At 42.1% G+C, this 14171-nt stretch overlaps 1 long non-coding RNA gene across 2 annotated transcripts in view; it reads right to left on the bottom strand.

The window, feature by feature from the left end:
- Positions 1–14171, bottom strand: part of LOC144785531 (uncharacterized) — a 184713-nt gene that overhangs the window by 20194 nt on the left and 150348 nt on the right. The window contains exon 1 of one of the 2 annotated variants that reach the window (XR_013601944.1): positions 1018–1089. The exons of the other annotated variant lie outside the window; for it this stretch is intronic. This is a non-coding gene — a long non-coding RNA (uncharacterized LOC144785531). Of the gene's footprint in view, positions 1–1017; positions 1090–14171 lie in introns of those variants that run through there. 2 annotated transcript variants of the gene reach the window in all.

Raw genomic sequence — 14171 nt, forward strand, 5'->3', positions numbered from 1 at the left:
AGGAGATTAGGCACAGGGAGTGTAGAGAGGGCGTTTATTCTTTCTTAGCGAAATCCCACCCACCCTCCCCAAATAAAAAAAAAAAGGGAAAGAGAGGGAGACACCTACGATGTACTTTATGAAGAAGACAAACATGTATATGTGTTGCGTACGGTATGTATATATATGCATTTGTGTATCGCTTAGTTTATGAGCAATGTCTTGGCGTAGGTGTATATATATATATATATTTATATAGATAGCTTGCCACTTCAGGATGCGTTTCCCATAACAGATGTTTTAAGGCGTAAAATCCCCAGGGAGGAGGAGGCTAGAGCGGGCTCCTCCAGTTATTAGTTAGATAGGGGGAATTATACAGAACAATGGAGGGGGAAAAAATGGAAAGAAAATGTTGGGGAAGTTATGATGAGTTCAATATAAGAAAAGAGATTAGTTGATGGTTTCGGTATAAAGTCTAAATTTATAATGAAAGGAAATAAATAAATAAATAAATAAATGGTTTCGGTTCAACTGCCAAATTTACATGTTTGATGATCTGTTGGGAAATTTATGAATATACATATCCTGAATAAAGTGGCCTTTTCTGCTATGAGAAAGCGAGTGGTCTCAATTTGTGGGCGAATCATGACTTCGTGTTTAGTAAACATACAACAAAAAAGCCACATTGTGACTGTTTGTTAATGAATTACGTATGAAATGTACTTGCACTTGTAACCCAACACAGCACCTCGAAGCAGATTTAAGATCGCACGTGGAGCCACACAACTCGCAAAACACACAACCAATGTTTGACTCGATGTATTTCGCCTGTGCTTGGCGCCCTGCTTATGTTCAAGAATTCACACCATTACAAAGTTCCCCAATATTTTATATTCTTCAGCGGCTAACAAATCATAAATATAGCATATTTTTCCTCAGACTAAATTCACCATGTTCCTTTCAGATCACTTTACGGCTGACATCCGTCACCGTGAAGGCAGACTTCCTGTTTCACAACACGGCGCGTCGGTGACTAACCTGTGAGTGGATCCCGCGCTCCCCTTGCATTGGCGCGCAGACTGACTGACAAACAGGAGTTTTATTGTGTGAACCCTGAGAACTCGCGTCCAATCGGAAGCCAGACTGGACCGCATTAGTCAGCTGCTCGCTAAGAGGCCGTTCTCACGAAGGTCACGTTTGACTCTGTTGAAATACACTCTCCAAACACAGTGAGGGTGATTCATAGATGTCCCGCAGTGATTCATAAAATACCTGTCAGAGGCAACAAGGCGACACGATTGCTTCTTTTGTGAATCCACAAAGCAGCCGTCAATTCTTCAGTATGGATCTATTACTTTGGAATACATTCGCATTTTCACAAAGAAAACGGAAGCAAAGCCCAAAATATCATGACTAAAATGTACAGGCGGGTTTCTTCTGAGTGTGAGGCACTCTAACCTGTCAGCGAGTTTAGAAACGAGATACTTTGTCAGTGGTGACTGTAACAGCTTGAGAGCCTTATTACATATGTGTCTGTGCACGTGCACTTCTAAATCTGACATTTCCGATATCCCCGAGGTGGAGGGTCGGAGGTCACGTCCCCAGGGTGTAGTGTCGGAATCCGTGAGCCATCCTGCTGGAGTTGGGGTCCTCCTATAAGTCTTCTGTGCTGAGCTATCATAATCAGTTTCCCCTGGTGGCAGCTCATAATGGTGGATTTTTTTCCTCTCAGCCCCGGTGGAGAGGCGGGGGGCGACGGAGGGAGGTAAAGAGAGAGAGGGAGAGAAAGATACCAGGGCTGCCCTTTAGCATGAGCGAGCTGAGCCCAGGGCGTCATTTTCTGAGGGACGCATGGAGCTGTGTGCATTAAGGTTATGCCAACAGCAGCGCCCTTCTCATCTTGCTCCAGCCTTGTCCGTGCCTTCTTATTTCTGTCTGATTTGCCCGTTTAAAGTGGTTTTAGTCCTTCATTATCTTACGCGGGCAATGTTTTTAACACCCCTTTAGCCCACTTCTTTGTCCTCCCTTCACCCTCAGACCACTGCTGGCCCACATCAACAAAACATCATCTGCGTGAGACAGCTAAGCTATTAGTGGCTTCGGTGAGATGGGGGAGCTCTGGGGAAGTTTGTGTTCAGGGGCCAGACGCTGCTTATCCAGGTACTGACCAGTGAACAAACAGGCATTTCAAATGCAATAGGTCTCGCATTTGCGAGAGTTTAACCCCTTCCATGCTGAAGACGGCCCCCGTCCGTCATGCATCACGGTGGGCGTGTGCTGATTACGGCTGGGGGCCGTCATGATCCCGCCCACTTTTAAAAACGACCGCACAGGCGCAGAAATGCGGCCGCGCCCAAGGGGTTATGCTACTGGCATTTAAAAAACAACACATAAATAAAAGGCATTGTGATTTACAATGCCAATAGCTTACTCTGGCAAATGCAAGACCTTTTACATTGCAAATGCTTATAAAAGCCTCCCATGCTGCGCTTTCACTTTAATGGCAGCTCGTCTAAAGAACGGTGCACCGCTGCCTTTAGAGTGAACGTGTGGTATGGGGTGCTTTTACGAAAAAAAAGCATTTGTTTGTTAAGTTGACAAACAAATTCTATTTTATTTTGTAAAAGCGCCCAATGGTGCACTTACACTTTAATAATAATAATAATCCACATTTGTAAAGCGCACAATCACCCGTTAGGGTCTCTAGGCGCTGGGGGCCGTCGGGAAGATTAAGCAAGCTATTGCCCAGAGTCACATGGTGCTGGACTAATCTGCCGCCGGTGCCAGGGATCGAACCGTGGTCCCCAGCTTCCGGAGTCAGTCGCCCTGGCCGTGGCGCCACACCTCTTCCCTCTTAATGGCGTCCACGCCCCTTTCTTTAGTCGCGGCTCATCTAAAAAACAGTGTGCAGCTGTCATTTAAGTTACAGCGCAGTATGGGGTGCTTTTACAAAACAAGTTGACAAACAAATGTTTTTTTGTAAAAGCGCCCCATGTCGTGCTCTCTCTTTAATGGCGGCCACGCCCCTTTATTTAGACGCAGCTCGTCTAAAGGAAGTTGTGCGGATGATATTAGAGTTAAAGCGCAGTATGGGGCATTTAAAAAAAAAAAAAAGCATTTGTTCGTGAAGTTGGCCCAATAAAAATGTAAAAGCGGGCGCTTTGCTGAAACTGTAGCACAGCGTCCTGCAGCAAAGTGGCACCCTTGCAGGAAAGCACTTCGTGCCTGCAATAGGGTAAAATCCTTAAAGAAAATACTGCTTACAGACTGTGTAATAACACAATAAAAAGTCCAGTCCTTATGGGAGGTTACAAATGCACTCCCAGGGCACTATCTTTGCAGAGGCCGGCTCTGGGTGGAACTGCTGGCATGAACATATGCAAAGATGAAAACCTTTATGTTATTGGAGACAGACTCAATTCCAAGATGGCCGCAGCTTGATACAAGGCTCAGGAATATGCAAATCTCACGAGATGTCATCCTATCTGTAAACTTGATCTGATAGAGACGGCCCAAATGCGGGGCAGGCTTCTACTATTCCGGCGTTGTTGTTTTGTAGAGAGTATCGGGAAAAACGTTATGGTGTTTGGATTGCATTCGGGAGGACACCCTACTTCAGAGGACTTTGGCGTGTGCAATCTGTACAGATCACGTCTTCGAAGCGGACATTTTTGTTGTACTTCGTACTGGTAATACTTCGACGGTGAGTTCTTGTGTGCGTTTGGAGAGGCTTTCGGACTAGCAACCGGCTTTCCATGATAGTTTAATTTAACGCTCAACTGACTTTTACTTTACTTGTGGCGCTATTACGGACGTTGTGCCATGCACTGGGAGTTGAGCACTGGACAGTTGAGGAGGCAATGATCATCAAGGGGGTATTTGTCTCATATGCCATTAGTACAAGTTACTATTGCTTTGGGTATTTTATTTGTGTACTTATTCCTTGATGGTCCCCGTAATTATTGGGACATATTTCAGTTGAATGCAGTACATCTTAGTGTGTTCTAATTTTTGATATTGAGTCTGAAGGTGTAACCAACTAAAGTATTCTTGCATATAAGGTGGATACACGTTTCATGATAGATGTATTTATGACTCAATTCATGCATTCTTCTTTCTGACATTCCTCAGAAGAAAAATAGCATTAAAATGATTTATACCTTGAAGTACATGTCAATTTGTTTTTCCTTTTGTACTGTGAGGAGAGTATTGTTTGAACCTGGCATTACACATGCATTTTTGGTGGTTGCCTTTTGTATTTCAGATCTCCTTCCCTTGGGTACCTACCCTAGTTCCCTTCCCCGCGTCTGGTTACCCTGTTACTCTATTCTTTTGTAATCAGAGTCAGAGCTGCCGGAAGATGGGCCAGAGGATCTCGGGCTGACTCCTTGGCCCCTGTGAGGAACTCCATGTGCAGGCAAGACAGAGTAGCTCAGATTTATATGGGTATGGTTTGGATCTACAATAATTAAAATGGAGCAAATGGAAGACCATTGTGTTCACAATATTAATTTGAGCAAAATCGAATGGGCTATTCTTATTATACAACAGTTGACTCTTGTGAAAGAGCAGGGCAACTATATGGCTACTTTCTCAGACCTGAGACGAAGAGAAATACTCTCTGCCCATCCCCCAGTTTGTAGAATTCCTTGTATCTTCCATCTCTAGTGAATTCAATAGTACCACATCTCTTGCACAGCAAAGGCTTTGTGTTTTGGGGGATCCAAGGACCAGCCTCCCCAGTATACTCTGCCCCTTTATGCAGCCACGACTTCTCACACGTCTGTGTTTAGAGGACAGAGACACAGAGAAGGGTGGGCGATTCATTTCTGGAGCATGGAGACCAGAGACTATCAGAACAAGAAAGCAATCAGTGAGTAACTTGTATCTACTACTAGGTTCCGACTTCCTTTCTTCAGAAGAGGATACTGAAAAGCACAATGATTTCAAATGGGGCCAGGATCCTTTTTAGTACTACCGTAGCCAAAACATCCTAGGTGGACAACATGTGTCTTACTATTCACACTGGCGCAAATTTAGCATAAGCACCAGCATTCATATCTTCATTTTATTGTTTACAAAACACATGCAGAAAGTCAATCATGCAGCTAGGATAGTGGCAGATGTTGTTATATTCAAGCACATCCTGCCAATGTTGAAAAAAATCAAATTTGTAACTGGCTAAATAGAGTTTAAAACCATGATGCCGATGTACAATGTATTGTCCCAAGATAGCCCTCGTAATATGCACCCTTGAGTGCATTGGTATCAACTTAATCTAAAGCTGAGATCGTTGTCTCAAAAAAATGCCTGTTCCCAGGTTTAAAAGGAGTACCTTTGGAAGGCAGTTTTCTCAAGCACAGGTAAAATGTCCGGCTGCAAAACAAACAGGTTTTCCTCCTGCAAGGTCATTTTCACGAGTCTAAAACCTTGCCCGATTTATGATGAGTAATTCGCTGGATATTGGGAAATGAGGGCATTGTACACAGAAATGGATTTGTATTTTGATTTAGAATGTGACTGTTTTGCGGATGACCTTCAAGGGCTGAGATATTCGCAAGCAATCAATAAAGCTTTTGCGCTAACTGAATAGGCATGGAGGGCCTTCTGGGGATGGACACCATAAGAACGGGCTACCGAAAGGCCAACAGATGCCTTTAGAATACCTAAATGTTGTAAACAGATACCCATAAAGTACATGGTCTTCATTCTCTTAAGTGAAGTAAGGTGGTATTTTTTTGCCATATTATTTAAAACGGTTACACAACTTTAAAACATCAAAACAATTAATGCACTATACATTATAACAAAAAACAGTTATGCGCGACCTGGGTAATTACATTGAATCTAAAAACACATGAATTAAAGGGCACACACAAAAAAGTGAAAATTGCCAAAACATGATTGTATTGTAACATTTATAGAGCACTTCATACCGCTCTGTGGGTGCTAAAGTCCGTTAGGATGGATAGCACAATACACCACGAGGGAGTTTCATGGTTACATGTGTTGTATTTGTTGTGATACTATGTGAAAAGCTTTTTGGGGTCTGGCATGAGCAATAAGAGGTGCCTATATCTTTTCTTAGGGTGCAGAACCTAGCAGTGTGACGGAGGAAGAAGTGTAAGAGAGAGGCATGCAAATTATAATCAGGACTAAACCATATTTTATTTATTTGCAGCTTATAATGCGCCTGGTTACTCCAATTCGGAGCGTCCCGCACTACAAACCGACTGAGCCGGAGTGAGAGAGACTGGGCAACTGGGCTGAGTCTACTGCTGATTAAATTACCTAGCAGTGTGATGGAGGAAGAAGTGTAAGAGAGAGGTGTGCACATTATAATCAGGACTAAACCATATAGGCAGCCACAGCACTAGCCTAGTAAGCAATATGCTGTGTGGTTGTACACCAAAAAAGGGTAGTAATCTATAAGGCCCAGTAATCCAGATGGCAACATGATTATGCACCCTGTACATGTGAGCGTGAGATATGGGAGAGCTTGGTCGGTTGCTACCCAGAGAGCAAAAGAATGAATCAGCCCCCACCATTTTACCCATCCATCTTCACCCAAAAAGACGAACACAATATTTTATAGATCCCAAAGACTTTTGCTCTTCCTAGTTTTACATGAGGAGTCATACTCTTGCCCTTAATTATAAGCAGGGAATGACATCACAGGGCAAAAAACAGAGAAAACGTGCTGAAAGCACAATTACCCTGCTTCCACTGTTTAAGATAGGACAACAGCATGAAGAGCAGTCAGCTCCAACCTTGAATTCAGGCGTTAGACAAGACGATTTGATTTTACTAAAATTATCTGTTTAAAAAACTTGATGATAGGGGCTTTAAGCCAGCCCTCTTCATCCATTGGTCTGTTATTTCGTCATTCAAATTTTTGTTCTGCCCAATGCAGCATAAAGCATGGGGCAAGGAGTCAGTCTACTTCAGCCAATGGCTAACGTCATGGCATTCTACCCTTTCACGACAAGCACATCCACATGTAAAATGGTCCCCTTAAGGACTACTAGTGCAAGTGTGCTTTTGAGACTAAAAAATATTTTTATATTCAGGCAATTTTTTTAAAGACTTATGAGGGCCCACAGCTTCCCCAGCAATAAGGACTGAAAAAGACCATGACAAACAAGCATTGACAAAACCATAAGATTGGCGGCAAACACCAGACCTATTAGCTTTGCCATTGCCGGTTTCAAATGGATCAGGGTCAGAAGAGATATAATTCCAGCAGACTCATCTGTACCTGGGTGATATTTTCTAGTCTGATTGCCATCTAATATCCACTACTACAAGCCGACTTGTCATTCAAGTTAAGTCAAGCATCTAAATCACAAACCACATCCTCTTAGGTCCCATATGGCCTCTCTTTCAAACCGATCTCGTAGCACGCAGAGATGCGGCAGACACAGTTGATGAAAAAGTCAGTTATTACAAAGGTGAGAAAGTAATTAGGCACCTGGAACAGAGACCAGCCCTTATTAGCCGTCATTTGATTCTTTTGACAACTTGGTAAACAAATAATTAATTTGTATGGCGAAAATCAGATAAAGAAAACAAACCACATTGTTCATACAAGCGTGGAGTCTCACATATGTTATAAAAAGCACATTAACTCGCAACAACAAAAATAACCAGGTAAGGTGCTAACACATCTCCTATTTTCTCCATCATAGATTTGCCTTCATGTCCATATAAGATTGTTTATTCTATTTACCTTAAACGTTATGCTATTTTGCCCCTTTGCCCTAATTGTGACTAAGATATGTTTTTATACTGCTTTGGTTACTCATCCTGGTTAGTGATACTAGTGTTTTTGCTTTAAATGTGGTGCACAATGTGTCATGGTGAACTCTGTGAGCAGCCCGCTGGTGTTTCTCCGCATGTTATTCTATTTCTGAAGTAAGCATTAATATCCTTTAGACCAGATTTTGTATTTTAGGCTTCACTCGACAAATAGGTATTTGAACCGATTTCAAATTTAGAAAATTAAATGTTATTTTGAGTGTCCAGTTCATATGTTATAAAATTACCTCACAATATCTGACTTTCAGAGAGATAAACTGAAGATCTGTCACATTAGTACCTGGCGGAATTAAACTCTGCCTAAGTTATCAAGCATGTACGCAAAAGTTTAAAACATATATTTGTGCTATTTTCTAGAAATTAGTTGTGCTTTTTTAGCGAAGCTGGTTTGGAACTACAGTCAAGTTGTGTATACGTTTTTTTTATAACACCATCTCGTTATCAGAAAAATATAAAAATGGGAAATGATGCACAAATATGTCAAATATGTAACAAAAGAAATATGTTTGTCAGCAAAAAATGTCTGATTAAATCTATTTAGTGTGGGGAAACTGCACATCTTTGAGGGGAGGTAGAAGATAGACATTGGACTTATCAAGAAGGCTGTTTTCAAAGCTTGTTAAGTCTGACGTGACAACACAGCCATCACGACCTATTGCTACAAATTTGTTAAAATATACACAGCTTTGCGTCCGCCCAAAAAGCTATATCTCGCTCACATTGGTGTATCATTCCACTTCTTTGGACTGCCTGCATTGCTTTTATTTTTTTTTTATTTTTTATTGTTTTATGCAAGGATATACAGCAATGGTCAGTCACATTTAGGCGCAAAAGAAAAAGAAATAAATGGGGAAAAAAAAAAAAGAACAGCAGCATATCGCTGCTATTATAAGCAGCATCAAACAATGTCTAAATCCATTTAGTTATAAACTCCCAAGTTTTTTCACCCAGAGCTCTTCTTTTGACCCCCTTAAGTTTATATACATCAGATTCGATATTATACATATATAATAATCTTTCCCTCTAACTAAAAAAAGAAGGGGGGTCTAAATTAATCCATTCCCTGGTAATACATGCTCGAGCTACCGCCATACAAATAAAAAGAAAGCAGGTTAAAGGTTTAGGTCTTGAAACCCCTGCCTCTAAGCCAATTAATACCATCTCAGCCGTTACTTTAATATTAGACTTTACCACGGCGCCCAGAAAATTCTCAATTTGTTTAAAGAACTCTCCAAGTTTAGGGCAACCAAAAAACATATGTTCAGCATCCGCTGCGTACAAGCCACAGCGATTGCATTTTGTCCCCATTGTAGTACTCCATTTAACAACTTTGCTAGGGGTATAATAAAGATCGTGTAAACACATAAAATGTTGAGATTTCATCATCCCAGTTATTAAACACTCGGAGGCAAGTTTAACTGACTCAAAAACCTTAATATCAGATATCCCCAATTTGCCAACCCATCTCCCCTGACATTCAGTTAAACCATCCCCAAATTCCTGCATCAAGCAAGAGTAAAGAGTGCCTAGTGGTGGTTTTTTTTTTTTGCAAAAGATCCAGAAGGGGAATTTCCTTCATATTAGTAACTGAGACAAGTGATGAGTTTTGAAAAAAACTACGAATTTGAAGAAACTTGAAAAAATCGTTTTTACTTAAAGAGTACTTGCTCTGTAGTTCTTGAAAAGAGGCCAGCTGGCCTCCACAGAACAGGTCGCCCAAATAGCAAACTCCTTTTGAATTCCACCTAATCGCCGGTAAGTCACAAAAGATTGCAGATGGTAATAAGCCAGATGCTTCGAAAGGTGTATAAGCATTCAGTTTAGTTAATCCCAAATGTTTCCGAATTTTTTGCCAAACCTCAAAAGCTGCTTTCAGTGTCTTAAATTTCGTCATCTTATAATAACTGGGCTCTGTCATCTTAAGAAAATGGGATTTTGCTCCTTCTCCTAAAATCATCTCATATATAGAGGGTGAGCTACAGGCAGGTATTCGAGCTCGCTCCCCCATTATCAACGGGCTAATAAATTGCAGAGTGCCGCAAAGTAATAAAACAAAAAATACGGAACATCCCATCCTCCACAATCTTTGCTAAGGATCATTTTTTTAAGGGCCTTTCGATGTCGTCTATACCCCCATAAAAATCTGGATGTTGCCCTTTCTAGACTTCTAATACAAATAGGGGAAAATTCCAAGGGTATAGAGCGATAAAGGTATAAGACCTTAGGTAGAATCAGCATTTTTAAAACATTGGCCCTACCATGCAGGGATAAGTGTAAATGATCTAGCCGTTGCAATATGGAATTGATCTTAGCAAGCACTGGATTTATATTTAAATCCGGGATGCCAGATACAGGTAGCGAGATTTTGATCCCAAGATACGTCACCTCAGAAACAGTTGGGAAATTGCTCGGCATATTATGCCCTACACATAGAATCTGGGTTTTCGACAAATTTAGTCTATACACCGAAAAGGTGCCGAACTCTGACGCCAGATCGTTAATAGCTGGCACCGCGTTCTGGACGTCAGTTGTAACGACAACAATATCATCAGCGTATGCAAATGCCCGATAATTTACATTGGCCAGTCGAACTGGTTTAATCCTCTGTTCCAAATTAAGATAATTAAGTAAAGGGTCAATATAAAGTGCAAAAAGTAAAGGAGAACAGGGGCACCCCTGTCGGGTACCCCTGGTAATTGAGAAAATAGAGGATACCTGTGAGTTTATTCGAATACGTGCTTTGGGGGTGGCATACATAGTCTTAAGTGCAGTTATAAAGCCCTCACCAAATCCTTTTCTGTCCAGAATATCCCACAAATAAGCCCAGGCAACCCTATCAAAAGCTTTTTCAGCATCTAACAAAATTATTCCAATATTCGATCGGGTTGCCTGGGCCAGTCTAGGAAAGTGATGAGTCGCCGAATATGGTCGGTCGTGTCACGTGAGGGGATAAAACCATGTTGGAATCTAGAAACCAGTGGAGTTATGACAGCAGAAAGTCGAGAAGCCAAGATTTTAGAAACATTTTTGCTATCTGCATTTATTAATGAGATAGGACGGAAGGAAGATGGGAGAAGAGGAGGTTTATCCTTTTTTACAAAAACCGTAATTGTTGATTCTTGCCACGACGAAGGGGGGAGTACCCTGCTGTGCTGCTGTAAATAAAGAGACCAATTCAGGCTTTAAAATGAATCAAAAAACCCCTATAGAATTCAAGAGGGATAGCATCGGGCCCTACTGCCTTCCCCTGCGCTAAGGATAGAAGGGAAGACTCTATTTCCTCCCAAGAAATAGGAAGGTCTAGTTTTTCCTTTCCCTCCTCTATCACAGTGCCCTTGATAGTTAATTCCATGAATTTCGATATCCTGTCTTCAAGGTCCGAGCCGCCATCCTCTGTGTAAATCCTAGAATAAAATCCACGGAACACCTCCAATATCTCTGAGGTATCATTGACAGTGTTCCCTGTATCATCCATTATTTTGTTTATAGAGGAAAACACAGCCTTTTGCCGCAGCCTTTTAGTCAAATGTTTCCCGGAGTTTTCCCCTACTTCATAAACTTCCGCACGGAATGCAGCAAGTTGTTGTGCAAATTTCATGGCAAAGCATTGATGGATCTTGACCTTGTGGACCAATAAATCTCTTAAAATGCTGTCGATATCCAATCCTGTATTGCACGCCCGCATTAATTGTATCTCAAGATCTCTCAATTTGTGCATCTGAGCTTCCCCCTTCTTTCTGATCTCCCTCTGTTTTCTAAGCGAGTAGCTCAAAGATTCCCCCCGAATCCCACACTTGAAGGCATCCCATATTATTACAAGAGCAGCGGACCCTTTATTATTCTCAAAAAATTCAGGGATCCATTTACTCATATATTCAATATAGGATGAGTCATACAAGAGTTTACGGTCAAAAGACCATGGTCTCGGGGTTGGTGAAAAATTCCAATCAAGACTAAGAACAATAGAATTATGGTCAGAAATAACCTTAGGTAAAACGCCCAGGCAACCCCCCTGCCCTGACATATCCTATATCCATCAACCCAAATTCCTGGACCAATCCTTTAACAGCTCTGTATACATTTTTCTTCCTACCGACATAGGGATTGCCACTAGATAAATCAAAAGTCTCATCTAGATGTAAATTAAAATCCCCACACATAATTAACAAAGGCGGCCATAAGGCCAGTTCAATGCTTAATTGATGTAAAACAGAGGGATCATCAGCATTTGGACCATAGACTGAGCAGATAGTCAGAGTTATTTCACCTAATTTCAGTGCGGCTATAGCCCAGCGGCCCAATGGGTCCTCTTTGATATTTTTAACCTGTCCCAGCCCAAATCTTTTTAGTATTGCCACTCCTCTTACAGTAGAGGTCTGTCACGAGCAGCTGACAATCTCTAGCCCAAGATCTTTGAGCCACCCTCTGTTTTTCCACGCTAAATGACTTTCTTGAATGCATAGAATGTCGACAGCCATAGTTTTCAACATCTGACCGATTATACCTCTTTTTTTTTTGTCATTTAGCCCACACACGTTCCATGAGCATATCGATATTTTACCCATTATCCTGTCTATTTGAGTATTTATCACAGACCTCAGACATGTTGCTTAATATATCAAATATATTAAGATGAAAAAACACAAAAGCGAGCCCAATTTGAATTTTAGCTGCCAATAATTGACCATTTACTGTTTTTCCTTGCCCCCAGAACCCCCCCTCAACCCCCTCCCCTTCCACACACCCACCCTGCCCCCCCCACCCTCGCAAAACCCTCCCAACAGAGGCGTAAGGACAAAGGTCCTCATTGATGGTGGGTAGCGTGGAGCAGTCTCCCTATCTGTGCAGACCGAGCCTGGCCTTACCTAATTAACACCCTAGACAAAAATACCCCACCCTAACAAAAAAGAAGAAGGGGAAATAAGCCTTTCCCTAGATAGCCTTACATTGTGTCTATAAACTGCTGAGTTTTAATCTCAGATACAAAAAAGGTTGTCTTCCCCTTATAGACAATTTTCAATTTTGCGGGGTTTAGTAAGAACACCTGCCCCCCTTTGCTTGAATAGGTGACATTAACTGCCTAAGTCTCCAGCGTTGCTGCACAGTTGCCTGACAAAAATCGGGTCGGACAAAAAATTCATGCCCCAGTCCTTTCCTAGTTTTTGTAGGTCTGGCTAAATCATACAAAATCTCACGGAGGAGATAATTAAGCAGACAAATGAGAATTGCCCTGGGTTGAGTCGCTTCCCTCCCTGCATCTCGTCTTTGAGTAAAGGGAAAGCGGTGAGCCCTTATGATCTCTTTATCCCAGTCCCAGTCTTTAAGGGCCGTGAAAGCTGCAGCAAAGAGATTAACAACAAATCGGCGCACATCTTTTCCTTCAGAAAGTTCCGGGATCCCCAATATGCGCAGGTTATTCCGACGTGCCCGATTTTTCAGGTCAGTGAGTTTCCAGTCTATATCTTGATCATTTTTTTGCATCTGACTGATTGATGTTTTCTGGCTGGAAAGCTCATCCTCAACAGTTGAAACCCGGGTTTCCACTTCTTGAACTCTCGTGGTCGTTTCAGTGCAGTTTTTTGCTAATCGGCGAACCACATTCTGCAGTTTACGAACAGCTCCCTGTGTCCGAAGCCCCTCTGCTTTAGTTTCTTCTCTGTGGGCCATAATCATTTTATACATGGATGTTTGCAGGTTGTAGATTGATTTTAGCGTAATCTCTCCTTCCCCTTCTCCTCCAAAATCATGCGCCTCACCCTGAGTTTCTTCAGCTTCTGCCAGTCCCTGCCATTGTTGTTGTCCAATCATGTTAGAGCTGCTAATAGCAAGGGGTTTCTGTGTTTCCGGGACTTTCCTAACTGTAGCGTTCGGGGAGTCTGGTGATAAATTATCTTCTACCAAACTTATATTAGTATCATCTCCCCAATCACCGGAAAAAGAAAGTTGTTCATTGTCTTTTCCACCCCATCCTCTTCCTCTCCCTCTGATATTTCAGAAACGTCTGACATGGAGAAGAACGGGCCCCCTGAGTCAACAGATTCCACATCATTTACGGCAGAGGGCAAGATATCCTTTTTCTTCTCCAAATTATTCCTGGTCTGATTATTATTATTATCATTCACCTGCAGTTTGCCTGGACCGGGGGCATTATTAGCCTGAGGTGAAACTCTGACTTCCCCAACTGCCTGGCATAGAGCCGCCAGCTCCCCTTCCAGGTCTTGCTCTCGCTCTCGTTCTTTCTCTCGAGAAACTTCCACTAGAGATATTTCAGCTGAAGGCAAGTGGTTCAGTATAATCCTCTGTTTGGGACTGCACCTGAGGGATCAGCGAGGCCATATCCGTTAATAGGCTTAGTTGTGGGAGGTATCTGCGCA

The sequence above is a fragment of the Lissotriton helveticus genome, chromosome 10 (genome assembly GCF_964261635.1).
Source record: "Lissotriton helveticus chromosome 10, aLisHel1.1, whole genome shotgun sequence".
Taxonomy (NCBI): Eukaryota; Metazoa; Chordata; class Amphibia; order Caudata; family Salamandridae; genus Lissotriton; species Lissotriton helveticus.